The sequence below is a fragment of the Lissotriton helveticus genome, chromosome 8 (assembly GCF_964261635.1).
Source record: "Lissotriton helveticus chromosome 8, aLisHel1.1, whole genome shotgun sequence".
Lineage (NCBI taxonomy): Eukaryota > Metazoa > Chordata > Amphibia > Caudata > Salamandridae > Lissotriton > Lissotriton helveticus.
The window spans coordinates 1,540,259,386-1,540,286,738 of record NC_136069.1 but is presented as its reverse complement, the minus strand read 5'-3'; the positions used below and the strand labels follow the sequence as shown (position 1 = coordinate 1,540,286,738).

The 27,353-nt window shown below is 42.8% G+C and overlaps 27 non-coding genes across 27 annotated transcripts; all 27 read right to left on the bottom strand.

The window, feature by feature from the left end:
* Positions 1-90: 90 nt before the first annotated feature.
* TRNAL-CAG (transfer RNA leucine (anticodon CAG)) lies at positions 91-173 on the bottom strand. The gene has a single exon. It is a non-coding gene; the product is annotated as a tRNA-Leu (tRNA).
* Positions 174-805: 632 nt separating this feature from the next.
* Positions 806-888, bottom strand: TRNAL-UAG (transfer RNA leucine (anticodon UAG)). The gene has a single exon. It is a non-coding gene; the product is annotated as a tRNA-Leu (tRNA).
* Positions 889-7,343: 6,455 nt separating this feature from the next.
* Positions 7,344-7,426, bottom strand: TRNAL-AAG (transfer RNA leucine (anticodon AAG)). Its single transcript has one exon. It is a non-coding gene; the product is annotated as a tRNA-Leu (tRNA).
* Positions 7,427-8,330: 904 nt separating this feature from the next.
* On the bottom strand, positions 8,331-8,413 carry TRNAL-UAG (transfer RNA leucine (anticodon UAG)). The gene has a single exon. It is a non-coding gene; the product is annotated as a tRNA-Leu (tRNA).
* A 1,026-nt stretch (positions 8,414-9,439) lies between these two features.
* TRNAL-AAG (transfer RNA leucine (anticodon AAG)) lies at positions 9,440-9,522 on the bottom strand. Its single transcript has one exon. It is a non-coding gene; the product is annotated as a tRNA-Leu (tRNA).
* Positions 9,523-9,711: 189 nt separating this feature from the next.
* On the bottom strand, positions 9,712-9,794 carry TRNAL-CAG (transfer RNA leucine (anticodon CAG)). Its single transcript has one exon. It is a non-coding gene; the product is annotated as a tRNA-Leu (tRNA).
* Positions 9,795-10,426: 632 nt separating this feature from the next.
* On the bottom strand, positions 10,427-10,509 carry TRNAL-UAG (transfer RNA leucine (anticodon UAG)). The gene has a single exon. It is a non-coding gene; the product is annotated as a tRNA-Leu (tRNA).
* A 1,026-nt stretch (positions 10,510-11,535) lies between these two features.
* TRNAL-AAG (transfer RNA leucine (anticodon AAG)) lies at positions 11,536-11,618 on the bottom strand. The gene has a single exon. It is a non-coding gene; the product is annotated as a tRNA-Leu (tRNA).
* Positions 11,619-11,807: 189 nt separating this feature from the next.
* TRNAL-CAG (transfer RNA leucine (anticodon CAG)) lies at positions 11,808-11,890 on the bottom strand. The gene has a single exon. It is a non-coding gene; the product is annotated as a tRNA-Leu (tRNA).
* Positions 11,891-12,522: 632 nt separating this feature from the next.
* Positions 12,523-12,605, bottom strand: TRNAL-UAG (transfer RNA leucine (anticodon UAG)). The gene has a single exon. It is a non-coding gene; the product is annotated as a tRNA-Leu (tRNA).
* A 1,298-nt stretch (positions 12,606-13,903) lies between these two features.
* Positions 13,904-13,986, bottom strand: TRNAL-CAG (transfer RNA leucine (anticodon CAG)). The gene has a single exon. It is a non-coding gene; the product is annotated as a tRNA-Leu (tRNA).
* A 632-nt stretch (positions 13,987-14,618) lies between these two features.
* Positions 14,619-14,701, bottom strand: TRNAL-UAG (transfer RNA leucine (anticodon UAG)). Its single transcript has one exon. It is a non-coding gene; the product is annotated as a tRNA-Leu (tRNA).
* A 1,026-nt stretch (positions 14,702-15,727) lies between these two features.
* On the bottom strand, positions 15,728-15,810 carry TRNAL-AAG (transfer RNA leucine (anticodon AAG)). Its single transcript has one exon. It is a non-coding gene; the product is annotated as a tRNA-Leu (tRNA).
* A 904-nt stretch (positions 15,811-16,714) lies between these two features.
* Positions 16,715-16,797, bottom strand: TRNAL-UAG (transfer RNA leucine (anticodon UAG)). Its single transcript has one exon. It is a non-coding gene; the product is annotated as a tRNA-Leu (tRNA).
* A 1,026-nt stretch (positions 16,798-17,823) lies between these two features.
* On the bottom strand, positions 17,824-17,906 carry TRNAL-AAG (transfer RNA leucine (anticodon AAG)). The gene has a single exon. It is a non-coding gene; the product is annotated as a tRNA-Leu (tRNA).
* Positions 17,907-18,810: 904 nt separating this feature from the next.
* On the bottom strand, positions 18,811-18,893 carry TRNAL-UAG (transfer RNA leucine (anticodon UAG)). The gene has a single exon. It is a non-coding gene; the product is annotated as a tRNA-Leu (tRNA).
* Positions 18,894-19,919: 1,026 nt separating this feature from the next.
* Positions 19,920-20,002, bottom strand: TRNAL-AAG (transfer RNA leucine (anticodon AAG)). Its single transcript has one exon. It is a non-coding gene; the product is annotated as a tRNA-Leu (tRNA).
* Positions 20,003-20,906: 904 nt separating this feature from the next.
* On the bottom strand, positions 20,907-20,989 carry TRNAL-UAG (transfer RNA leucine (anticodon UAG)). The gene has a single exon. It is a non-coding gene; the product is annotated as a tRNA-Leu (tRNA).
* A 1,026-nt stretch (positions 20,990-22,015) lies between these two features.
* On the bottom strand, positions 22,016-22,098 carry TRNAL-AAG (transfer RNA leucine (anticodon AAG)). Its single transcript has one exon. It is a non-coding gene; the product is annotated as a tRNA-Leu (tRNA).
* A 189-nt stretch (positions 22,099-22,287) lies between these two features.
* On the bottom strand, positions 22,288-22,370 carry TRNAL-CAG (transfer RNA leucine (anticodon CAG)). Its single transcript has one exon. It is a non-coding gene; the product is annotated as a tRNA-Leu (tRNA).
* Positions 22,371-23,002: 632 nt separating this feature from the next.
* On the bottom strand, positions 23,003-23,085 carry TRNAL-UAG (transfer RNA leucine (anticodon UAG)). The gene has a single exon. It is a non-coding gene; the product is annotated as a tRNA-Leu (tRNA).
* A 1,026-nt stretch (positions 23,086-24,111) lies between these two features.
* Positions 24,112-24,194, bottom strand: TRNAL-AAG (transfer RNA leucine (anticodon AAG)). Its single transcript has one exon. It is a non-coding gene; the product is annotated as a tRNA-Leu (tRNA).
* A 189-nt stretch (positions 24,195-24,383) lies between these two features.
* TRNAL-CAG (transfer RNA leucine (anticodon CAG)) lies at positions 24,384-24,466 on the bottom strand. The gene has a single exon. It is a non-coding gene; the product is annotated as a tRNA-Leu (tRNA).
* Positions 24,467-25,098: 632 nt separating this feature from the next.
* On the bottom strand, positions 25,099-25,181 carry TRNAL-UAG (transfer RNA leucine (anticodon UAG)). Its single transcript has one exon. It is a non-coding gene; the product is annotated as a tRNA-Leu (tRNA).
* A 1,026-nt stretch (positions 25,182-26,207) lies between these two features.
* On the bottom strand, positions 26,208-26,290 carry TRNAL-AAG (transfer RNA leucine (anticodon AAG)). The gene has a single exon. It is a non-coding gene; the product is annotated as a tRNA-Leu (tRNA).
* A 190-nt stretch (positions 26,291-26,480) lies between these two features.
* On the bottom strand, positions 26,481-26,563 carry TRNAL-CAG (transfer RNA leucine (anticodon CAG)). Its single transcript has one exon. It is a non-coding gene; the product is annotated as a tRNA-Leu (tRNA).
* A 632-nt stretch (positions 26,564-27,195) lies between these two features.
* TRNAL-UAG (transfer RNA leucine (anticodon UAG)) lies at positions 27,196-27,278 on the bottom strand. Its single transcript has one exon. It is a non-coding gene; the product is annotated as a tRNA-Leu (tRNA).
* Positions 27,279-27,353: the final 75 nt, after the last annotated feature.

Below are 27,353 nucleotides of genomic sequence, written 5' to 3'. Positions count from 1 at the left end.
GCACTTTTCCAAAAAGACAACCATATAAGCCCAAGTGAGGGAAATGATCTGATTTTCTCCCTCAAGAAAAAAGAAGATTAAACACAGGTTTGTCAGAAGTGGGATTTGAACCCACGCCTCCAGAAGAGACTGCGACCTGAACGCAGCGCCTTAGACCACTCGGCCATCCTGACTTGCATTTTCAGCACCTTCCACAAGCCAGACAGCCATGCAAGTTTGGTACCGAAAAGGCATGCCCTCAATTTATTTATCCCATTATAAGCATTTCCAACAGATCTTTGAACAATCCATACAGAGCAGTACCTATGAAGAACTCTTTAGACCTTTAAAGCGTACAAAGAGAAAGTGCTATTCACCAGCCACTTGAACGGCCCAAAGCTGCTTTGAAATTGAGTCAACAGCCACATCTTGGCTGACTAAAGCAAATTCAACAAGGGAGCTCAATGTCACAACATAGGGTGGAATACGCAAATCTAAGCAGCCCCTGATCACAGCCCTGAGGACATTGCTGTAAGTGTGCTGGAGTACAGCTGTCTACCAGGTGCTTGGCATTCTTCCAAATTTGCATGGCCTGTCTGGCCAGGGAATACAAGAGCATGACTCTTCTAGATGAGCTCTTACATGGGTCCTAAGCTCATTTGGTAAGGATTGCACTTTATCAGCAAGACTTTGTACAACAGAAATATATGAGAAACCAAAGCTCTCTTGACTAGACGAGGACGGAATAACGTCCCAGGTGAAGATGAACAGATGCAACTTCCATTAGATGTTATCCAGATGAAGAAGATTATATCTCCAAAAGTCATGTCAGAAGTGGGATTCGAACCCACTCCTCCAGAGGAGACTGCGGCCTAAACACAGCGCCTTAGACCACTTGGCCATCCTGACAGTGAAGAGTCCTAAGAAATGTATAAAAGTCACTCAGAAATTTCTGCGACCATGCAAGCTTGAAATAATTTCAACCTTCAAACACAAGGTGCAACTTTTTGCACAGGACAATAAACACAGAAGATCACATATGAAAGCATTTCATTTCACAGGTGTACTGTTTTTATGCTTTTAGAATAACTTATACCTCTCACCAGCTATTTAGGGTTCTGTATCCTACTCACAAAATTACCTTGCCTGCGACCTCTCTCTTTATACACAAACAACTACTGCTCAGGAAGTAGGAAGGCAGAAGGTGGGGCAGTTTATGGAAATTTATGCTGTCAATGTGCCTTGCAGATTCATGCAGAATTTCTAGATCCTTGCTGGAAACAAGAGAGCAGGCCTTGTTTCAGATCAACTGTCCCTAGCAAGGAACGTCTGAGCACATCCATTCTTTTGCTCTCTAGCCCCTGGCTTGGGACTTACCCTCACTGGCTGAGGAGTGAAGTTCTGCATACCAACGTTACATAGAAGGTATGTGTAATAAATGAAGAAGGGTCCACACCAAGCGTAGTCTTCAGATAGGTTTATTTCCAAGTAAGGAGAACAGCTTTGACAACCACCAACTGCCCCTAAGGACAGTCCAGCTCCAACTGACCAGAGCTGAGTAGAACATTCTACATTCCAGAAGCTCGCGTGCTGGGCGCACGCAAGCAGCATATAACACACCTCCCCCCCCCCAAAACACAAAACAAAACTAAGAACAAACATAATCTTTAATTTTTGCAGGTGGACGTGAAACACGTGCACTCCTTCTGGGTACCGCGTCTGCAGTTCTTTGCACAAACTCACCTTGAACTGCAGGTTCCAAATCAACCACATCCAGCAAACAATCAGAGTCATTAATATTCTCCTGCGGACCAAGAGTGGTAACCACAGGTGCACCAGAATTCACAGGCAAGGACACCTGTGAGTTTTGCATAGTATTGAACTCATCCAAAAACAATTGTTCATCATCTTCAGCATAGGCATAAGAAACACATTTCCCACGATTCCTCAACAACTCCTCAGATCTAACAACAGAGACACGCCTGAAATTCCAAATTTTCCCCCCTTCAACACGTACAGCCTTACTAAAAACTTCAATCACTCTGACAGGATCCGACCACTTAGCCCAATTCCTAGCAGAAGAACTTCCAAATTTCACACGCACAAGGTCACCCACTTTGACCCTGCGGCGTGAAACACTTTTCATAAAACATTTACCCATTTTCTCTTGATAAGTCCTGATCCGTTCCCCCATTTCCTCGGCATTGAAAGCAGACACAACGGGACCATTGGATTTCAACCACCAAGGTATCAACTTAGAACCAGGTTTGCGTCCTCTTAACAATTCGAAAGGGGAACAACCCGTCACCGAATTGGGTGACGTGCGATATGTAAGCAAGGTGGCACTTAAAGCTTTTCTCCAATTCAAATTATTCCTGACCGCTAACTGAATGGACTCTTTGACCACTCTATTAAAACGCTCGGTCTGGCCATTGGCTTGAGGATTATAATTGGAAACCCTCTTGTGAGATATGCCGTGATCTTTAAAAAATATTTCCATCTCACTGCTGGTAAACTGCGTTCCATTATCTGAAATAACCTCAGAAGGTAGACCCTCCCGACTAAAAACATTGTTAAGAAAGTCAATGACCTGCCTGGAAGTGATTCTTTCAACAATTTTGACCTCTGGCCATTTCGAAAAATAGTCTATTAGAACTAAGCCGTAAACCTCTTTGCAACCAGGCAAATTTAAAGGACCAATGATATCGATCCCTAACCTCCTCCACGGCCCTTCGGCATACTCAATAGGAGTGATCGAGGAGGACAATGGTTTCACACTTTTGTCACTATTGGAGCAAGATACGCAATTCCTGACCCATCTATCCACAAAAGCATCCAAAGAGGGCCACCAATAGTATTCCCTTAACCTCCTCTTGGTGGTGGACATGCCCATGTGACCCTCGTGAGCAATCTTAATCAGTTTTTCCCTGACTGACATAGGAGGAATGATTTTGTCACCCCTAGTGACAATGTTATTAGAACACATGAGTTCATCTTTAACCTTAAAGAATGAACTTAAATCACCTGACAACTTCCTTTCCTCAGGCCAACCACCTTTAAGAAAAGTGTTGACCAAACCTAAAGTGTTATCCTCAGACATTGCTTCCACCCAAAGCTTTTCACTAATGACCTCTGCATCATCCACATTGATGTCTTTCATGGTGTAGGCTACGTCACACTCATCCGAGTGTTCAACTTCGTGATGGGGTAAAGCTAACCTTGACATGCAGTCGGCATGCACGTTGAGTCTACCTGGGATATACTCCACAGTGCATCGATACTCCTGTAGTTTGGCCGCCAATCTGGCCAAACGGGCTGTAAGAATCCTTCCACCACCCGCAGCCAACATACTTACTAGCGGCTTGTGGTCAGTCCTAAGCACAAATTTTGTACCCCACAAAAACTGTCGGAAATGCTGGGCTGCCCAGGTGCACGCTAATAGCTCTTTTTCAATCGTCGAATAGTTACTCTCAGCACCTTTCAATGTCCTTGACGCGTAAGAAACAATACTTTCTTCACCCACACCTTTCTGCATCAGCACTGCACCCAACCCAGTATTACATGCATCAACAGAAACAATACATTCTTGACCCACAACAAATGGTTTCAAGAAAGGAGCAGAACAAATTTCCTTTTTTAACACATCAAATTGCAGTTGCTGTTCGTTTCCCCATACAAATGTTGCACTTTTTTTAAGTAACAGTCGAAGAGCAGCCACCTTGGAAGCATAGTTTTTCACAAACTTGCTAAAATATTCAGTTAAACCAAGGAAAGAAAACAATTGATCCCTATTGGTAGGAGGAGGAGCCTTCGAAATACTGGAAATAGGATCAAATTTGGGTCTTATTCCTTCCTTGGAAATCTCATGTCCCAAATAATCTACCTTCTCCTGTCTGAACTTGCACTTAGCCAACTTAAGGGTCAAACCTTTAGATTGTATCCCTCCCAACACAGCTTTGAGATTCTTATCATGTTCCAGAACATTACTGCCAAAAACCAAGATGTCGTCCTGGAATGCAATGGCCCCTTCACATTCATTCAACACCTCCTTCATCAAGCGCTGAAACACTGATGCAGCACTGGCAAGGCCAAACGGCATCCGTAAATAGCGAAACATACCCTCAGGCGTGACAAAGGCTGTTAGATTCCTAGAATCCTCATGCAAGACAACCTGGTGGTATGCACTGGCAAGATCTAATGTTGAGAATACGCTTGCACCAGAAAGGGTGGAAATAAGCTCATTGATTTTTGGTAGGGGATGCATGTCAGACCATATCTCTTTATTAAGGCTCCTAAGGTCCACACATAAGCGGAGCTCACCATTGGCCTTTAAAGACAAAACAATGGGGGAAACCCAAGGAGAAGACTCAATAGGTTCAATGATGTTGGATTTAACTAAATCATCAAGAATCCCTTTCATTTTACTACGATAGGCTAAGGGCACATTCCTAACCCTATGCCTTACAGGTACCGCATTGTCCTTAAGAATGATCCTATGTTTAAATTGGGCATACTCGCCTAACTTCTCATTAAATACCTTTGGAAATTCCTTCTTGATGCTATCTACAAACTCACTGTCATTGGGAGCTACCATGCAAACTGGCCATGGGATGGTTGGGTCAATATATACAGGGGGTGAGGCATTGGGATCTAATTTAATACCCATCTCTTTCTGATGGGGCCAGCCTAAAAGCGATTCCCCTTTGTTGGCAATATATATTTTAGCTTGAGTGAACCTGTCTTTAAATTCAACCTTCGCCCAAAAGAAACCAATTAATTCAATCTTATGGCCAGAATAGCTGCCAGGTTTGATGTCTGGACTCGTGAATTCTCTATTGGGCCACAATTCTTCAAACACATCTTTCCCAATTATGGAATACCAGGCACAGGAATCCACTAGCATGGAAATCTCTTTACCGTCTATATGAAATAAAGCAGAAGGAAAACTTTTGCATTCATCAGAGGATACACAAGAAATACAGTTAAACTCACTAAATTCTGCATTAAACTCTTCTTCGTCTACAGAAATACAATTAACTTTTTGTGGTGAACGACACATTTTCCCAAAATGACCAGTCTTTTTACATTTTACACAGATCTTATTTAAGGCAGGACAACTCTTAAAATTCCCCACATGCTCAAAACTTCCACACCTGTAACAAATTATGAAAGAGCGCCTATTGTTGAACCTATTTTCTTTCGTGAAACCTTCATTAAACCTGTTATCTCTCGTAAAACCTTCCCTTTTAAAACTGGAAACAACAGGTTTCTTTTGAAATGCTTGACCTCTGACAACGGAAACTTCAGGTACGGCTTCTTGGATCTTGACTGACATCCCTTGACTCTGACCTCTTATTTCAGACACAAACTTTTCTGACTGTTCGATCCCTTTGGCTATGTTGACTACTGCTTTTAGTGAAGTTTCCGTCCCTAACCACAATCTTTCCTGTATCTTCTTGCTCTTAGTCTTCATCATTATCTGGTCCCTCAGCACCTGTTCATAATTAATTGTTTCGAAGGCACAGGAACCAGCAAGAGCACGTAACGCAGAAATATAGTTCTCAATGGTTTCGTTATCTTTTTGCGCCCTAGAATAAAATTTGAAACGTTCCATAACTGTGTTCACCTTTTTCCCAAATCTAATGGTAAGTTGCTTGACTGCAATTTCAAAAACATCTGTTTCAGAGTCAGAGTCTTCCAAAGGAGGCAAATCAGATAACTCCTTTAGTCCTTGTCCACCTAAAGACAAGCGTAATAAATCTAGTTTTCTTTTGGCCGAACATCCTTCCTCCTCTAAAACACTGACATAGGCCAGAAACATGGGATACCACAAATCCCAATCCATATTCGGCTCTCCTGCCACTGGTAAAAAATGTGGTGGAACCATAATATTAGACATTGCTTTTAGAGTTGTAACCCAAAATAATTAAATAAGTATCCCTATTTAAAAAAAAAAAAAAAAACTATATATATATATATATATATTTTTTTTTTTATGTAGGTAAATATTTCCTATTAGGCACTACAGCGTTGTGCAACTAGAATTTGCTAAACACCTCACTTAAACACCCCTTGACAGTGAAAATAAATGTTGCACGATGTGCTCCTCAAACTCTCCCAAACCAAAATGGCCGAAAGATAAAGGAAATGCGAGACGTCACTCCCAGAATGCTCTTCGGCAGAGACGATTGTCCTGAGATCTGAAGCTGACGAGTAGGGCAGAGAGAGAGAATGGAGACTCCAACATTCTATTGCGCAGTTAAAATATCCATGCGCTCGAGCCTTTCAAGTGAGTGACTTTAAAACTTCTTTCCCTCTTCAATTTTCCGCACTCCCGATGTAGTTAACATCCCTTTCTGAGTGATTTTACATTCGAGAACCAGCCGCGGGTGCCATCAAGTGCACAGTCATTAAACCGCCGCTGCACTCAAACGTGAACCGTTAACAACACCCGCTTTTGATCACGGACACAAATGCTCGCTCTTAAAGTTTGTCACGAACGACTACTCTGCCGCAGGTGCTATCAGTGCACATAAACCTTCCGTAAAACCGCCGCTAGCGCTATCAATGCGCTTTCAGTAAAAATAATTATTAAAGTCTTACTTCCATGTGAACGCTGTTCTCCTTGAAGACTTGTTTATCCTTAAAGGTTGCTCCCAACGTCGCCAGTATGTAATAAATGAAGAAGGGTCCACACCAAGCGTAGTCTTCAGATAGGTTTATTTCCAAGTAAGGAGAACAGCTTTGACAACCACCAACTGCCCCTAAGGACAGTCCAGCTCCAACTGACCAGAGCTGAGTAGAACATTCTACATTCCAGAAGCTCGCGTGCTGGGCGCACGCAAGCAGCATATAACAGTATGTTTGTGATTGGTTTGAGATGGGTGGGAGGTCAAGAGCAGGGAAAAGCAAGTCACCTTCACTTCTAGTCTCCTCTTCTATGCCTACCTGCCGTTCACTCTGTCTTTGTTTCATTCTCTCCTTCCTCAACACCCCATCTCACTCACTGGCTCTATCATTTGTGCTCTTTCCCCTTGCTCTTCATTTCATAGTGGAAACATCTCTTGAATGGATCATTAGAAAATAAGGTTACATAAAATTAAAAATCTACTTATTGGAAACCAAAAATATCACAAGACTGAATGTAAGCCATTTCTTCAATAAAAGGGATTTTTTAGGCACCCCCCAAAAAACACATAAAACACCACTAGTGCTAGAAGAATATTATACGAGCTTGAAGACAGAATTGGGCAAATTCATTTGCAGTTGAAACTGAAGTTTGGTACTTATTCAGATATTATATGCACTGCCAATTTTTTGCTGAGATTCTGAAGGAACGCAGAGACAAAATGGACTTAAAGTTTTGTCAGAAGTGGGATTCGAACCCACGCCTCCAGGAGAGACTGCGGCCTTAACGCAGCGCCTTAGACCACTCGGCCATCCTGACCACATGTTGCTTGTTCATCTACATAGTGAGAAAGATAGTGTGAACAAAAAAAACACACATCTTAGGCCATGAGTGGCTATAGCAAGAAAAAAATTCACTGCACTTTTCCAAAAAGACAACCATATAAGCCCATGTGAGGGAAATGATCTGATTTTCTCCCTCAAGAAAAAAGAAGATTAAACACAGGTTTGTCAGAAGTGGGATTTGAACACACGCCTCCAGAAGAGACTGCGACCTGAACGCAGCGCCTTAGACCACTCGGCCATCCTGACTTGCATTTGCAGCACCTTCCACAAGCCAGACAGCCATGCAAGTGGGGTACCGAAAAGGCATGCCCTCAATTTATTTATCCCATTATAAGCATTTCCAACAGATCTTTGAACAATCCATACAGAGCAGTACCTATGAAGAACTCTTTAGACCTTTAATGAGTACAAAGAGAAAGTGCTATTCACCAGCCACTTGAACGGCCCAAAGCTGCTTTGAAATTGAGTCAATAGCCACATCTTGGCTAACTAAAGCAAATTCAACAAGGGATCTCAATGTCACAACATAGGGTGGAATTCGCAAATCTAAGCAGCCCCTGATCACTGCCCTGAGGAAATTGCTGTAAGTGTGCTGGAGTCCAGCTGTCTACCAGGTGCTTGGCATTCTTCCAAATTTGTATGGCCTGTCTGGCCAGGGAATACAAGAGAATGACTCTTCTAGATGAGCTCTTACATGGGTCATAAGCTCATTTGGTAAGGATTGCACTTTATCAGCAAGACTTTGTACAACAGAAATATATGAGAAACCCAAGCTCTCTTGACTAGACGAGGACAGAATAACGTCCCAGGTGAAGACGAACAGAAGCAACTTCCATCAGATGTTATCCTGATGAAGAAGATTATATCTCCAAAAGTCATTTCAGAAGTGGGATTTGAACCCACGCCTCCATAGGAGACTGCGGCCTAAACACAGCGCCTTAGACCACTCGGCCATCCTGACAGTGAAGAGTCCTAAGAAATGTATAAAGGTCACTCAGAAATGTCTGCGTCCATGCAAGCTTGAAATAATTTCAACCTTCAAACACAAGGTGCAACTTTTTGCACAGGACAATAAACACAGAAGATCACATATGAAAGCATTTCATTTCACAGGTGTACTGTTTTTATGCTTTTAGAATAACTTATACCTCTCACCAGCTATTTAGGGTTCTGTATCCTACTCACAAAATTATCTTGCCTGCGACCTTTCTCTCTATACACAAACAACTACTGCTCAGGAAGTAGGAAGGCAGAAGGGGGGGCAGTTTATGCAAATTTATGCTGTCAATGTGCCTTGCACATTCATGCAGAATTTCTAGATCCTTGCTGGAAACAAGAGAGCACGCCTTGTTTCAGATCAACTGTCCCTAGCAAGGAACGTCTGAGCACATCCATTCTTTTGCTCTCTAGCCCCTGGCTTGGGTCTCACCCCCACTGGCTGAGGCGTGAAGTTCTGCATACCAACGTTGCATAGAAGGTATGTTTGTGATTGGTTTGAGATGGGTGGGAGTTCAAGAGCAGGGAAAAGCAAGTCACTTTCACTTCTAGTCTCCTCTTCTATGCCTACCTGCCGTTCACTCACTCTGTCTTTGTTTCATTCTCTCCTTCCTCAACACCCCATCTCACTCACTCGCTCTATCATTTGTGCTCTTTCCCCTTGCTCTTCATTTCATAGTGGAAACATCTCTTGAATGGATCATTAGAAAATGAGGTTACATAAAATTACAAATCTACTTATTGGAAACCAAAAATATCACAAGACTGAATGTAAGCCATTTCTTCAATAAAAGGGATTTTTTAGGCACCCCCCAAAAAACACATAAAACACCACTAGTGCTAGAAGAATATTATACGAGCTTGAAGACAGAATTGGGCAAATTCATTTGCAGTTGAAACTGAAGTTTGGTACTTATTCAGATATTATATGCACTGCCAATTTTTAGCTGAGATTCTGAAGGAACGCAGAGACAAAATGGACTTAAAGTTTTGTCAGAAGTGGGATTCGAACCCACGTCTCCAGGAGAGACTGCGGCCTTAACGCAGCGCCTTAGACCACTCGGCCATCCTGACCACATGTTGCTTGTCCATCTACATAGTGAGAAAGATAGTGTGAACAAAAAAAACACACATCTTAGGCCATGAGTGGCTATAGCAAGAAAAAAACTCACTGCACTTTTCCAAAAAGACAACCATATAAGCCCATGTGAGGGAAATGATCTGATTTTCTCCCTCAAGAAAAAAGAAGATTAAACACAGGTTTGTCAGAAGTGGGATTTGAACCCACGCCTCCAGAAGAGACTGCGACCTGAACGCAGCGCCTTAGACCACTCGGCCATCCTGACTTGCATTTGCAGCACCTTCCACAAGCCAGACAGCCATGCAAGTTTGGTACCGAAAAGGCATGCCCTCAATTTATTTATCCCATTATAAGCATTTCCAACAGATCTTTGAACAATCCATACAGAGCAGTACCTATGAAGAACTCTTTAGACCTTTAAAGCGTACAAAGAGAAAGTGCTATTCACCAGCCACTTGAACGGCGCAAAGCTGCTTTGAAATTGAGTCAACAGCCACATCTTGCCTGACTAAAGCAAATTCAACAAGGGAGCTCAATGTCACAACATAGGGTGGAATACACAAATCTAAGCAGCCCCTGATCACAGCCCTGAGGACATTGCTGTAAGTGTGCTGGAGTACAGCTGTCTACCAGGTGCTTGGCATTCTTCCAAATTTGCATGGCCTGTCTGGCCAGGGAATACAAGAGCATGACTCTTCTAGATGAGCTCTTACATGGGTCCTAAGCTCATTTGGTAAGGATTGCACTTTATCAGCAAGACTTTGTACAACAGAAATATATGAGAACCCCAAGCTCTCTTGACTAGACGAGGACGGAATAACGTCCCAGGTTTAGACGAACAGATGCAACTTCCATCAGATGTTATCCTGATGAAGAAGATTATATCTCCAAAAGTCATGTCAGAAGTGGGATTCGAACCCACGCCTCCAGAGGAGACTGTGGCCTAAACACAGCGCCTTAGACCACTCGGCCATCCTGACAGTGGAGAGTCCTAAGAAATGTATAAAAGTCACTCAGAAATTTCTGCGTCCATGCAAGCTTGAAATAATTTCAACCTTCAAACACAAGGTGCAACTTTTTGCACAGGACAATAAACACAGAAGATCACATATGAAAGCATTTCATTTCACAGGTGTACTGTTTTTATGCTTTTAGAATAACTTATACCTCTCACCAGCTATTTAGGGTTCTGTATCCTACTCACAAAATTACCTTGCCTGCGACCTCTCTCTTTATACACAAACAACTACTGCTCAGGAAGTAGGAAGGCAGAAGGTGGTGCAGTTTATGCAAATTTATGCTGTCAATGTGCCTTGCAGATTCATGCAGAATTTCTAGTTCCTTGCTGGAAACAAGAGAGCAGGCCTTGTTTCAGATCAACTGTCCCTAGCAAGGAACGTCTGAGCACATCCATTCTTTTGCTCTCTAGCCCCTGGCTTGGGACTCACCCTCACTGGCTGAGGAGTGAAGTTCTGTATACCAACGTTGAATAGAAGGTATGTTTGTGATTGGTTTGAGATGGGTGGGAGGTCAAGAGCAGGGAAAAGCAAGTCACCTTCCCTTCTAGTCTCCTCTTCTATGCCTACCTGCCGTTCACTCACTCTGTCTTTGTTTCATTCTCTCCTTCCTCAACACCCCATCTCACTCACTGGCTCTATCATTTGTGCTCTTTCCCCTTGCTCTTCATTTCATAGTGGAAACATCTCTTGAATGGATCATTAGAAAATGAGGTTACATAAAATTAAAAATCTACTTATTGGAAACCAAAAACATCACAAGACTGAATGTAAGCCATTTCTTCAATAAAAGGGATTTTTTAGGCACCCCCCAAAAAACACATAAAACACCACTAGTGCTAGAAGAATATTATACGAGCTTGAAGACAGAATTGGGCAAATTCATTTGCAGTTGAAACTGAAGTTTGGTACTTATTCAGATATTATATGCACTGCCAATTTTTAGCTGAGATTCTGAAGGAACGCAGTGACAAAATGGACTTAAAGTTTTGTCAGAAGTGGGATTCGAACCCACGTCTCCAGGAGAGACTGCGGCCTTAACGCAGCGCCTTAGACCACTCGGCCATCCTGACCACATGTTGCTTGTCCATCTACATAGTGAGAAAGATAGTGTGAACAAAAAAAACACACATCTTAGGCCATAAGTGGCTATAGCAAGAAAAAAACTCACTGCCCTTTTCCAAAAAGACAACCATATAAGCCCATGTGAGGGAAATGATCTGATTTTCTCCCTCAAGAAAAAAGAAGATTAAACACAGGTTTGTCAGAAGTGGGATTTGAACCCACACCTCCAGAAGAGACTGCGACCTGAACGCAGCGCCTTAGACCACTCGGCCATCCTGACTTGCATTTGCAGCACCTTCCACAAGCCAGACAGCCATGCAAGTTTGGTACCGAAAAGGCATGCCCTCAATTTATTTATCCCATTATAAGCATTTCCAACAGATCTTTGAACAATCCATACAGAGCAGTACCTATGAAGAACTCTTTAGACCTTTAAAGCGTACAAAGAGAAAGTGCTATTCACCAGCCACTTGAACGGCCCAAAGCTGCTTTGAAATTGAGTCAACAGCCACATCTTGGCTGACTAAAGCAAATTCAACAAGGGAGCTCAATGTCACAACATAGGGTGGAATACGCAAATCTAAGCAGCCCCTGATCACAGCCCTGAGGACATTGCTGTAAGTGTGCTGGAGTACAGCTGTCTACCAGGTGCTTGGCATTCTTCCAAATTTGCATGGCCTGTCTGGCCAGGGAATACAAGAGCATGACTCTTCTAGATGAGCTCTTACATGGGTCCTAAGCTCATTTGGTAAGGATTGCACTTTATCAGCAAGACTTTGTACAACAGAAATATATGAGAAACCCAAGCTCTCTTGACTAGACGAGGACGGAATAACGTCCCAGGTGAAGACGAACAGATGCAACTTCCATCAGATGTTATCCTGATGAAGAAGATTATATCTCCAAAAGTCATGTCAGAAGTGGGATTTGAACCCACGCCTCCAGAGGAGACTGCGGCCTAAACACAGCGCCTTAGACCACTCGGCCATCCTGACAGTGGAGAGTCCTAAGAAATGTATAAAAGTCACTCAGAAATTTCTGCGTCCATGCAAGCTTGAAATAATTTCAACCTTCAAACACAAGGTGCAACTTTTTGCACAGGACAATAAACACAGAAGATCACATATGAAAGCATTTCATTTCACAGGTGTACTGTTTTTATGCTTTTAGAATAACTTATACCTCTCACCAGCTATTTAGGGTTCTGTATCCTACTCACAAAATTACCTTGCCTGCGACCTCTCTCTTTATACACAAACAACTACTGCTCAGGAAGTAGGAAGGCAGAAGGTGGGGCAGTTTATGCAAATTTATGCTGTCAATGTGCCTTGCAGATTCATGCAGAATTTCTAGTTCCTTGCTGGAAACAAGAGAGCAGGCCTTGTTTCAGATCAACTGTCCCTAGCAAGGAACGTCTGAGCACATCCATTCTTTTGCTCTCTAGCCCCTGGCTTGGGACTCACCCTCACTGGCTGAGGAGTGAAGTTCTGCATACCAACGTTGAATAGAAGGTATGTTTGTGATTGGTTTGAGATGGGTGTGAGGTCAAGAGCAGGGAAAAGCAAGTCACCTTCCCTTCTAGTCTCCTCTTCTATGCCTACCTGCCGTTCACTCACTCTGTCTTTGTTTCATTCTCTCCTTCCTCAACACCCCATCTCACTCACTGGCTCTATCATTTGTGCTCTTTCCCCTTGCTCTTCATTTCATAGTGGAAACATCTCTTGAATGGATCATTAGAAAATGAGGTTACATAAAATTAAAAATCTACTTATTGGAAACCAAAAATATCACAAGACTGAATGTAAGCCATTTCTTCAATAAAAGGGATTTTTTAGGCACCCCCCAAAAAACACATAAAACACCACTAGTGCTAGAAGAATATTATACGAGCTTGAAGACAGAATTGGGCAAATTCATTTGCAGTTGAAACTGAAGTTTGGTACTTATTCAGATATTATATGCACTGCCAATTTTTAGCTGAGATTCTGAAGGAACGCAGAGACAAAATGGACTTAAAGTTTTGTCAGAAGTGGGATTCGCACCCACGCCTCCAGGAGAGACTGCGGCCTTAATGCAGTGCCTTAGACCACTCGGCCATCCTGACCACAGGTTGCTTGTTCATCTACATAGTGAGAAAGATAGTGTGAACAAAAAAAACACACATCTTAGGCCATGAGTGGCTATAGCAAGAAAAAAACTCACTGCACTTTTCCAAAAAGACAACCATATAAGCCCAAGTGAGGGAAATGATCTGATTGTCTCCCTCAAGAAAAAAGAAGATTAAACCCAGGTTTGTCAGAAGTGGGATTTGAACCCACGCCTCCAGAAGAGACTGCGACCTGAACGCAGCGCCTTAGAACACTCGGCCATCCTGACTTGCATTTTCAGCACCTTCCACAAGCCAGACAGCCATGCAAGTTTGGTACCGAAAAGGCATGCCCTCAATTTATTTATCCCATTATAAGCATTTCCAACAGATCTTTGAACAATCCATACAGAGCAGTACCTATGAAGAACTCTTTAGACCTTTAAAGCGTACAAAGAGAAAGTGCTATTCACCAGCCACTTGAACGGCCCAAAGCTGCTTTGAAATTGAGTCAACAGCCACATCTTGGCTGACTAAAGCAAATTCAACAAGGGAGCTCAATGTCACAACATAGGGTGGAATTCGCAAATCTAAGCAGCCCCTGATCACTGCCCTGAGGAAATTGCTGTAAGTGTGCTGGAGTCCAGCTGTCTACCAGGTGCTTGGCATTCTTCCAAATTTGTATGGCCTGTCTGGCCAGGGAATACAAGAGAATGACTCTTCTAGATGAGCTCTTACATGGGTCATAAGCTCATTTGGTAAGGATTGCACTTTATCAGCAAGACTTTGTACAACAGAAATATATGAGAAACCCAAGCTCTCTTGACTAGACGAGGACAGAATAACGTCCCAGGTGAAGACGAACAGAAGCAACTTCCATCAGATGTTATCCTGATGAAGAAGATTATATCTCCAAAAGTCATTTCAGAAGTGGGATTTGAACCCACGCCTCCATAGGAGACTGCGGCCTAAACACAGCGCCTTAGACCACTCGGCCATCCTGACAGTGAAGAGTCCTAAGAAATGTATAAAAGTCACTCAGAAATGTCTGCGTCCATGCAAGCTTGAAATAATTTCAACCTTCAAACACAAGGTGCAACTTTTTGCACAGGACAATAAACACAGAAGATCACATATGAAAGCATTTCATTTCACAGGTGTACTGTTTTTATGCTTTTAGAATAACTTATACCTCTCACCAGCTATTTAGGGTTCTGTATCCTACTCACAAAATTTTCTTGCCTGCGACCTTTCTCTCTATACACAAACAACTACTGCTCAGGAAGTAGGAAGGCAGAAGGTGGGGCAGTTTATGCAAATTTATGCTGTCAATGTGCCTTGCACATTCATGCAGAATTTCTAGATCCTTGCTGGAAACAAGAGAGCACGCCTTGTTTCAGATCAACTGTCCCTAGCAAGGAACGTCTGAGCACATCCATTCTTTTGCTCTCTAGCCCCTGGCTTGGGTCTCACCCCCACTGGCTGAGGAGTGAAGTTCTGCATACCAACGTTGCATAGAAGGTATGTTTGTGATTGGTTTGAGATGGGTGGGAGTTCAAGAGCAGGGAAAAGCAAGTCACTTTCACTTCTAGTCTCCTCTTCTATGCCTACCTGCCGTTCACTCACTCTGTCTTTATTTCATTCTCTCCTTCCTCAACACCCCATCTCACTCACTCGCTCTATCATTTGTGCTCTTTCCCCTTGCTCTTCATTTCATAGTGGAAACATCTCTTGAATGGATCATTAGAAAATGAGGTTACATAAAATTAAAAATCTACTTATTGGAAACCAAAAATATCACAAGACTGAATGTAAGCCATTTCTTCAATAAAAGGGATTTTTTAGGCACCCCCCAAAAAACACATAAAACACCACTAGTGCTAGAAGAATATTATAAGAGCTTGAAGACAGAATTGGGCAAATTCATTTGCAGTTGAAACTGAAGTTTGGTACTTATTCAGATATTATATGCACTGCCAATTTTTAGCTGAGATTCTGAAGGAACGCAGAGACAAAATGGACTTAAAGTTTTGTCAGAAGTGGGATTCAAACCCACGCCTCCAGGAGAGACTGCGGCCTTAACGCAGCGCCTTAGACCACTCGGCCATCCTGACCACATGTTGCTTGTCCATCTACATAGTGAGAAAGATAGTGTGAACAAAAAAAACACACATCTTAGGCCATAAGTGGCTATAGCAAGAAAAAAACTCACTGCACTTTTCCAAAAAGACAACCATATAAGCCCATGTGAGGGAAATGATCTGATTTTCTCCCTCAAGAAAAAAGAAGATTAAACCCAGGTTTGTCAGAAGTCGGATTTGAACACACGCCTCCAGAAGAGACTGCGACCTGAACGCAGCACCTTAGACCACTCGGCCATCCTGACTTGCATTTGCAGCACCTTCCACAAGCCAGACAGCCATGCAAGTTTGGTACCGAAAAGGCATGCCCTCAATTTATTTATCCCATTATAAGCATTTCCAACAGATCTTTGAACAATCCATACAGAGCAGTACCTATGAAGAACTCTTTAGACCTTTAAAGCGTACAAAGAGAAAGTGCTATTCACCAGCCACTTGAACGGCCCAAAGCTGCTTTGAAATTGAGTCAACAGCCACATCTTGGCTGACTAAAGCAAATTCAACAAGGGAGCTCAATGTCACAACATAGGGTGGAATACGCAAATCTAAGCAGCCCCTGATCACAGCCCTGAGGACATTGCTGTAAGTGTGCTGGAGTACAGCTGTCTACCAGGTGCTTGGCATTCTTCCAAATTTGCATGGCCTGTCTGGCCAGGGAATACAAGAGCATGACTCTTCTGGATGAGCTCTTACATGGGTCCTAAGCTCATTTGGTAAGGATTGCACTTTATCAGCAAGACTTTGTACAACAGAAATATATGAGAAACCCAAGCTCTCTTGACTGGACGAGGACGGAATAACGTCCCAGGTTTAGACGAACAGATGCAACTTCCATCAGATGTTATCCTGATGAAGAAGATTATATCTCCAAAAGTCATGTCAGAAGTGGGATTCGAACCCACGCCTCCAGAGGAGACTGCGGCCTAAACACAGCGCCTTAGACCACTCGGCCATCCTGACAGTGGAGAGTCCTAAGAAATGTATAAAAGTCACTCAGAAATTTCTGCGTCCATGCAAGCTTGAAATAATTTCAACCTTCAAACACAAGGTGCAACTTTTTGCACAGGACAATAAACACAGAAGATCACATATGAAAGCATTTCATTTCACAGGTGTACTGTTTTTATGCTTTTAGAATAACTTATACCTCTCACCAGCTATTTAGGGTTCTGTATCCTACTCACAAAATTACCTTGCCTGCGACCTCTCTCTTTATACACAAACAACTACTGCTCAGGAAGTAGGAAGGCAGAAGGTGGGGCAGTTTATGCAAATTTATGCTGTCAATGTGCCTTGCAGATTCATGCAGAATTTCTAGTTCCTTGCTGGAAACAAGAGAGCAGGCCTTGTTTCAGATCAACTGTCCCTAGCAAGGAACGTCTGAGCACATCCATTCTTTTGCTCTCTAGCCCCTGGCTTGGGACTCACCCTCACTGGCTGAGGAGTGAAGTTCTGCATACCAACGTTGAATAGAAGGTATGTTTGTGATTGGTTTGAGATGGGTGGGAGGTCAAGAGCAGGGAAAAGCAAGTCACCTTCCCTTCTAGTCTCCTCTTCTATGCCTACCTGCCGTTCACTCACTCTGTCTTTGTTTCATTCTCTCCTTCCTCAACACCCCATCTCACTCACTTGCTCTATCATTTGTGCTCTTTCCCCTTGCTCTTCATTTCATAGTGGAAACATCTCTTGAATGGATCATTAGAAAATGAGGTTACATAAAATTAAAAATCTACTTATTGGAAACCAAAAATATCACAAGACTGAATGTAAGCCATTTCTTCAATAAAAGGGATTTTTTAGGCACCCCCCAAAAAACACATAAAACACCACTAGTGCTAGAAGAATATTATACGAGCTTGAAGACAGAATTGGGCAAATTCATTTGCAGTTGAAACTGAAGTTTGGTACTTATTCAGATATTATATGCACTGCCAATTTTTAGCTGAGATTCTGAAGGAACGCAGAGACAAAATGGACTTAAAGTTTTGTCAGAAGTGGGATTCGAACCCACGCCTCCAGGAGAGACTGCGGCCTTAATGCAGTGCCTTAGACCACTCGGCCATCCTGACCACAAGTTGCTTGTTCATCTACATAGTGAGAAAGATAGTGTGAACAAAAAAAACACACATCTTAGGCCATGAGTGGCTATAGCAAGAAAAAAACTCACTGCACTTTTCCAAAAAGACAACCATATAAGCCCAAGTGAGGGAAATGATCTGATTGTCTCCCTCAAGAAAAAAGAAGATTAAACACAGGTTTGTCAGAAGTGGGATTTGAACCCATGCCTCCAGAAGAGACTGCAACCTGAACGCAGCGCCTTAGACCACTCGGCCATCCTGACTTGCATTTTCAGCACCTTCCACAAGCCAGACAGCCATGCAAGTTTGGTACCGAAAAGGCATGCCCTCAATTTATTTATCCCATTATAAGCATTTCCAACAGATCTTTGAACAATCCATACAGAGCAGTACCTATGAAGAACTCTTTAGACCTTTAAAGCGTACAAAGAGAAAGTGCTATTCACCAGCCACTTGAACGGCCCAAAGCTGCTTTGAAATTGAGTCAACAGCCACATCTTGGCTGACTAAAGCAAATTCAACAAGGGAGCTCAATGTCACAACATAGGGTGGAATACGCAAATCTAAGCAGCCCCTGATCACAGCCCTGAGGACATTGCTGTAAGTGTGCTGGAGTACAGCTGTCTACCAGGTGCTTGGCATTCTTCCAAATTTGCATGGCCTGTCTGGCCAGGGAATACAAGAGCATGACTCTTCTAGATGAGCTCTTACATGGGTCCTAAGCTCATTTGGTAAGGATTGCACTTTATCAGCAAGACTTTGTACAACAGAAATATATGAGAAACCAAAGCTCTCTTGACTAGACGATTACGGAATAACGTCCCAGGTGAAGACGAACAGATGCAACTTCCATCAGATGTTATCCAGATGAAGAAGATTATATCTCCAAAAGTCATGTCAGAAGTGGGATTCAAACCCACGCCTCCAGAGGAGACTGCGGCCTAAACACAGCGCCTTAGACCACTCGGCCATCCTGACAGTGATGAGTCCTAAGAAATGTATAAAAGTCACTCAGAAATTTCTGCGACCATGCAAGCTTGAAATAATTTCAACCTTCAAACACAAGGTGCAACTTTTTGCACAGGACAATAAACACAGAAGATCACATATGAAAGCATTTCATTTCACAGGTGTACTGTTTTTATGCTTTTAGAATAACTTATACCTCTCAACAGCTATTTAGGGTTCTGTATCCTACTCACAAAATTACCTTGCCTGCGACCTCTCTCTTTATACACAAACAACTACTGCTCAGGAAGTAGGAAGGCAGAAGGTGGGGCAGTTTATGGAAATTTATGCTGTCAATGTGCCTTGCAGATTCATGCAGAATTTCTAGATCCTTGCTGGAAACAAGAGAGCAGGCCTTGTTTCAGATCAACTGTCCCTAGCAAGGAACGTCTGAGCACATCCATTCTTTTGCTCTCTAGCCCCTGGCTTGGGACTCACCCTCACTGGCTGAGGAGTGAAGTTCTGCATACCAACGTTACATAGAAGGTATGTTTGTGATTGGTTTGAGATGGGTGGGAGGTCAAGAGCAGGGAAAAGCAAGTCACCTTCACTTCTAGTCTCCTCTTCTATGCCTACCTGCCGTTCACTCACTCTGTCTTTGTTTCATTCTCTCCTTCCTCAACACCCCATCTCACTCACTGGCTCTATCATTTGTGCTCTTTCCCCTTGCTCTTCATTTCATAGTGGAAACATCTCTTGAATGGATCATTAGAAAATGAGGTTACATAAAATTAAAAATCTACTTATTGGAAACCAAAAATATCACAAGACTGAATGTAAGCCATTTCTTCAATAAAAGGGATTTTTTAGGCACCCCCCAAAAAACACATAAAACACCACTAGTGCTAGAAGAATATTATACGAGCTTGAAGACAGAATTGGGCAAATTCATTTGCAGTTGAAACTGAAGTTTGGTACTTATTCAGATATTATATGCACTGCCAATTTTTAGCTGAGATTCTGAAGGAACGCAGAGACAAAATGGACTTAAAGTTTTGTCAGAAGTGGGATTCGAACCCACGCCTCCAGGAGAGACTGCGGCCTTAATGCAGTGCCTTAGACCACTCGGCCATCCTGACCACAAGTTGCTTGTTCATCTACATAGTGAGAAAGATAGTGTGAACAAAAAAAACACACATCTTAGGCCATGAGTGGCTATAGCAAGAAAAAAACTCACTGCACTTTTCCAAAAAGACAACCATATAAGCCCAAGTGAGGGAAATGATCTGATTGTCTCCCTCAAGAAAAAAGAAGATTAAACACAGGTTTGTCAGAAGTGGGATTTGAACCCATGCCTCCAGAAGAGACTGCAACCTGAACGCAGCGACTTAGACCACTCGGCCATCCTGACTTGCATTTTCAGCACCTTCCACAAGCCAGACAGCCATGCAAGTTTGGTACCGAAAAGGCATGCCCTCAATTTATTTATCCCATTATAAGCATTTCCAACAGATCTTTGAACAATCCATACAGAGCAGTACCTATGAAGAACTCTTTAGACCTTTAAAGCGTACAAAGAGAAAGTGCTATTCACCAGCCACTTGAACGGCCCAAAGCTGCTTTGAAATTGAGTCAACAGCCACATCTTGGCTGACTAAAGCAAATTCAACAAGGGAGCTCAATGTCACAACATAGGGTGGAATACGCAAATCTAAGCAGCCCCTGATCACAGCCCTGAGGACATTGCTGTAAGTGTGCTGGAGTACAGCTGTCTACCAGGTGCTTGGCATTCTTCCAAATTTGCATGGCCTGTCTGGCCAGGGAATACAAGAGCATGACTCTTCTAGATGAGCTCTTACATGGGTCCTAAGCTCATTTGGTAAGGATTGCACTTTATCAGCAAGACTTTGTACAACAGAAATATATGAGAAACCAAAGCTCTCTTGACTAGACGATTACGGAATAACGTCCCAGGTGAAGACGAACAGATGCAACTTCCATCAGATGTTATCCAGATGAAGAAGATTATATCTCCAAAAGTCATGTCAGAAGTGGGATTCAAACCCACGCCTCCAGAGGAGACTGCAGCCTAAACACAGCGCCTTAGACCACTCGGCCATCCTGACAGTGAAGAGTCCTAAGAAATGTATAAAAGTCACTCAGAAATTTCTGCGACCATGCAAGCTTGAAATAATTTCAACCTTCAAACACAAGGTGCAACTTTTTGCACAGGACAATAAACACAGAAGATCACATATGAAAGCATTTCATTTCACGGGTGTACTGTTTTTATGCTTTTAGAATAACTTATACCTCTCAACAGCTATTTAGGGTTCTGTATCCTACTCACAAAATTACCTTGCCTGCGACCTCTCTCTTTATACACAAACAACTACTGCTCAGGAAGTAGGAAGGCAGAAGGTGGGGCAGTTTATGGAAATTTATGCTGTCAATGTGCCTTGCAGATTCATGCAGAATTTCTAGATCCTTGCTGGAAACAAGAGAGCAGGCCTTGTTTCAGATCAACTGTCCCTAGCAAGGAACGTCTGAGCACATCCATTCTTTTGCTCTCTAGCCCCTGGCTTGGGACTCACCCTCACTGGCTGAGGAGTGAAGTTCTGCATACCAACGTTACATAGAAGGTATGTTTGTGATTGGTTTGAGATGGGTGGGAGGTCAAGAGCAGGGAAAAGCAAGTCACCTTCACTTCTAGTCTCCTCTTCTATGCCTACCTGCCGTTCACTCACTCTGTCTTTGTTTCATTCTCTCCTTCCTCAACACCCCATCTGACTCACTGGCTCTATCATTTGTGCTCTTTCCCCTTGCTCTTCATTTCATAGTGGAAACATCTCTTGAATGGATCATTAGAAAATAAGGTTACATAAAATTAAAAATCTACTTATTGGAAACCAAAAATATCACAAGACTGAATGTAAGCCATTTCTTCAATAAAAGGGATTTTTTAGGCACCCCCCAAAAAACACATAAAACACCACTAGTGCTAGAAGAATATTATACGAGCTTGAAGACAGAATTGGGCAAATTCATTTGCAGTTGAAACTGAAGTTTGGTACTTATTCAGATATTATATGCACTGCCAATTTTTAGCTGAGATTCTGAAGGAACGCAGAGACAAAATGGACTTAAAGTTTTGTCAGAAGTGGGATTCGAACCCACGCCTCCAGGAGAGACTGCGGCCTTAACGCCGCGCCTTAGACCACTCGGCCATCCTGACCACATGTTGCTTGTTCATCTACATAGTGAGAAAGATAGTGTGAACAAAAAAAACACACATCTTAGGCCATGAGTGGCTATAGCAAGAAAAAAATTCACTGCACTTTTCCAAAAAGACAACCATATAAGCCCATGTGAGGGAAATGATCTGATTTTCTCCCTCAAGAAAAAAGAAGATTAAACACAGGTTTGTCAGAAGTGGGATTTGAACCCACGCCTCCAGAAGAGACTGCGACCTGAACGCAGCGCCTTAGACCACTCGGCCATCCTGACTTGCATTTGCAGCACCTTCCACAAGCCAGACAGCCATGCAAGTGGGGTACCGAAAAGGCATGCCCTCAATTTATTTATCCCATTATAAGCATTTCCAACAGATCTTTGAACAATCCATACAGAGCAGTACCTATGAAGAACTCTTTAGACCTTTAATGAGTACAAAGAGAAAGTGCTATTCACCAGCCACTTGAACGGTGCAAAGCTGCTTTGAAATTGAGTCAACAGGCACATCTTGCCTGACTAAAGCAAATTCAACAAGGGAGCTCAATGTCACAACATAGGGTGGAATACACAAATCTAAGCAGCCCCTGATCACAGCCCTGAGGACATTGCTGTAAGTGTGCTGGAGTACAGCTGTCTACCAGGTGCTTGGCATTCTTCCAAATTTGCATGGCCTGTCTGGCCAGGGAATACAAGAGCATGACTCTTCTAGATGAGCTCTTACATGGGTCCTAAGCTCATTTGGTAAGGATTGCACTTTATCAGCAAGACTTTGTAAAACAGAAATATATGAGAAACCCAAGCTCTCTTGACTAGACGAGGACGGAATAACGTCCCAGGTGAAGACGAAGAGATGCAACTTCCATCAGATGTTATCCTGATGAAGAAGATTATATCTCCAAAAGTCATTTCAGAAGTGGGATTCGAACCCACGCCTCCAGAGGAGACTGCAGCCTAAACACAGCGCCTTAGACCACTCGGCCATCCTGACAGTGAAGAGTCCTAAGAAATGTATAAAAGTCAATCAGAAATTTCTGCGTCCATGCAAGCTTGAAATAATTTCAACCTTCAAACACAAGGTGCAACTTTTTGCACAGGACAATAAACACAGAAGATCACATATGAAAGCATTTCATTTCACAGGTGTACTGTTTTTATGCTTTTAGAATAACTTATACCTCTCACCAGCTATTTAGGGTTCTGTATCCTACTCACAAAATTATCTTGCCTGCGACCTCTCTCTTTATACACAAACAACTATTGCTCAGGAAGTAGGAAGGAAGAAGGTGGGGCAGTTTATGCAAATTTATGCTGTCAATGTGCCTTGCAGATTCATGCAGAATTTCTAGATCCTTGCTGGAAACAAGAGAGCAGGCCTTGTTTCAGATCAACTGTCCCTAGCAAGGAACGTCTGAGCACATCCATTCTTTTGCTCTCTAGCCCCTGGCTTGGGACTCACCCTCACTGGCTGAGGAGTGAAGTTCTGCATACCAATGTTGCATAGAAGGTATGTTTGTGATTGGTTTGAGATGGGTGGGAGGTCAAGAGCAGGGAAAAGCAAGTCACCTTCACTTCTAGTCTCCTCTTCTATGCCTACCTGCCGTTCACTCACTCTGTCTTTGTTTCATTCTCTCCTTCCTCAACACCCCATCTCACTCACTGGCTCTATCATTTGTGCTCTTTCCCCTTGCTCTTCATTTCATAGTGGAAACATCTCTTGAATGGATCATTAGAAAATGAGGTTACATAAAATTAAAAATCTACTTATTGGAAACCAAAAATATCACAAGACTGAATGTAAGCCATTTCTTCAATAAAAGGGATTTTTTAGGCACCCCACAAAAAACACATAAAACACCACTAGTGCTAGAAGAATATTATACGAGCTTGAAGACAGAATTGGGCAAATTCATTTGCAGTTGAAACTGAAGTTTGGTACTTATTCAGATATTATATGCACTGCCAATTTTTAGCTGAGATTCTGAAGGAACGCAGTGACAAAATGGACTTAAAGTTTTGTCAGAAGTGGGATTCAAACCCACGCCTCCAGGAGAGACTGCGGCCTTAACGCAGCGCCTTAGACCACTCGGCCATCCTGACCACATGTTGCTTGTCTATCTACATAGTGAGAAAGATAGTGTGAACAAAAAAAACACACGTCTTAGGCCATAAGTGGCTATAGCAAGAAAAAAACTCACTGCACTTTTCGAAAAAGACAACCATATAAGCCCATGTGAGGGAAATGATCTGATTTTCTCCCTCAAGAAAAAAGAAGATTAAACACAGGTTTGTCAGAAGTGGGATTTGAAGCCACGCCTCCAGAAGAGACTGCGACCTGAACGCAGCGCCTTAGACCACTCGGCCATCCTGACTTGCATTTGCAGCACCTTCCACAAGCCAGACAGCCATGCAAGTTTGGTACCGAAAAGGCATGCCCTCAATTTATTTATCCCATTATAAGCATTTCCAACAGATCTTTGAACAATCCATACAGAGCAGTACCTATGAAGAACTCTTTAGACCTTTAAAGCGTACAAAGAGAAAGTGCTATTCACCAGCCACTTGAACGGCCCAAAGCTGCTTTGAAATTGAGTCAACAGCCACATCTTGGCTGACTAAAGCAAATTCAACAAGGGAGCTCAATGTCACAACATAGGGTGGAATACGCAAATCTAAGCAGCCCCTGATCACAGCCCTGAGGACATTGCTGTAAGTGTGCTGGAGTACAGCTGTCTACCAGGTGCTTGGCATTCTTCCAAATTTGCATGGCCTGTCTGGCCAGGGAATACAAGAGCATGACTCTTCTAGATGAGCTCTTACATGGGTCCTAAGCTCATTTGGTAAGGATTGCACTTTATCAGCAAGACTTTGTACAACAGAAATATATGAGAAACCCAAGCTCTCTTGACTAGACGAGGACGGAATAACGTCCCAGGTTTAGACGAACAGATGCAACTTCCATCAGATGTTATCCTGATGAAGAAGATTATATCTCCAAAAGACATGTCAGAAGTGGGATTCGAACCCACGCCTCCAGAGGAGACTGCGGCCTAAACACAGCGCCTTAGACCACTCGGCCATCCTGACCGTGGAGAGTCCTAAGAAATGTATAAAAGTCACTCAGAAATTTCTGCGTCCATGCAAGCTTGAAATACTTTCAACCTTCAAACACAAGGTGCAACTTTTTGCACAGGACAATAAACACAGAAGATCACATATGAAAGCATTTCATTTCACAGGTGTACTGTTTTTATGCTTTTAGAATAACTTATACCTCTCACCAGCTATTTAGGGTTCTGTATCCTACTCACAAAATTACCTTGCCTGCGACCTCTCTCTTTATACACAAACAACTACTGCTCAGGAAGTAGGAAGGCAGAAGGTGGTGCAGTTTATGCAAATTTATGCTGTCAATGTGCCTTGCAGATTCATGCAGAATTTCTAGTTCCTTGCTGGAAACAAGAGAGCAGGCCTTGTTTCAGATCAACTGTCCCTAGCAAGGAACGTCTGAGCACATCCATTCTTTTGCTCTCTAGCCCCTGGCTTGGGACTCACCCTCACTGGCTGAGGAGTGAAGTTCTGTATACCAACGTTGAATAGAAGGTATGTTTGTGATTGGTTTGAGATGGGTGGGAGGTCAAGAGCAGGGAAATGCAAGTCACCTTCCCTTCTAGTCTCCTCTTCTATGCCTACCTGCCGTTCACTCACTCTGTCTTTGTTTCATTCTCTCCTTCCTCAACACCCCATCTCACTCACTGGCTCTATCATTTGTGCTCTTTCCCCTTGCTCTTCATTTCATAGTGGAAACATCTCTTGAATGGATCATTAGAAAATGAGGTTACATAAAATTAAAAATCTACTTATTGGAAACCAAAAACATCACAAGACTGAATGTAAGCCATTTCTTCAATAAAAGGGATTTTTTAGGCACCCCCCAAAAAACACATAAAACACCACTAGTGCTAGAAGAATATTATACGAGCTTGAAGACAGAATTGGGCAAATTCATTTGCAGTTGAAACTGAAGTTTGGTACTTATTCAGATATTATATGCACTGCCAATTTTTAGCTGAGATTCTGAAGGAACGCAGTGACAAAATGGACTTAAAGTTTTGTCAGAAGTGGGATTCGAACCCACGTCTCCAGGAGAGACTGCGGCCTTAACGCAGCGCCTTAGACCACTCGGCCATCCTGACCACATGTTGCTTGTCCATCTACATAGTGAGAAAGATAGTGTGAACAAAAAAAACACACATCTTAGGCCATAAGTGGCTATAGCAAGAAAAAAACTCACTGCACTTTTCCAAAACAGACAACCATATAAGCCCATGTGAGGGAAATGATCTGATTTTCTCCCTCAAGAAAAAAGAAGATTAAACACAGGTTTGTCAGAAGTGGGATTTGAACCCACACCTCCAGAAGAGACTGCGACCTGAACGCAGCGCCTTAGACCACTCGGCCATCCTGACTTGCATTTGCAGCACCTTCCACAAGCCAGACAGCCATGCAAGTTTGGTACCGAAAAGGCATGCCCTCAATTTATTTATCCCATTATAAGCATTTCCAACAGATCTTTGAACAATCCATACAGAGCAGTACCTATGAAGAACTCTTTAGACCTTTAAAGCGTACAAAGAGAAAGTGCTATTCACCAGCCACTTGAACGGCCCAAAGCTGCTTTGAAATTGAGTCAACAGCCACATCTTGGCTGACTAAAGCAAATTCAACAAGGGAGCTCAATGTCACAACATAGGGTGGAATACGCAAATCTAAGCAGCCCCTGATCACAGCCCTGAGGACATTGCTGTAAGTGTGCTGGAGTACAGCTGTCTACCAGGTGCTTGGCATTCTTCCAAATTTGCATGGCCTGTCTGGCCAGGGAATACAAGAGCATGACTCTTCTAGATGAGCTCTTACATGGGTCCTAAGCTCATTTGGTAAGGATTGCACTTTATCAGCAAGACTTTGTACAACAGAAATATATGAGAAACCCAAGCTCTCTTGACTAGACGAGGACGGAATAACGTCCCAGGTGAAGACGAACAGATGCAACTTCCATCAGATGTTATCCTGATGAAGAAGATTATATCTCCAAAAGTCATGTCAGAAGTGGGATTCGAACCCACGCCTCCAGAGGAGACTGCGGCCTAAACACAGCGCCTTAGACCACTCGGCCATCTTGACAGTGGAGAGTCCTAAGAAATGTATAAAAGTCACTCAGAAATTTCTGCGTCCATGCAAGCTTGAAATAATTTCAAC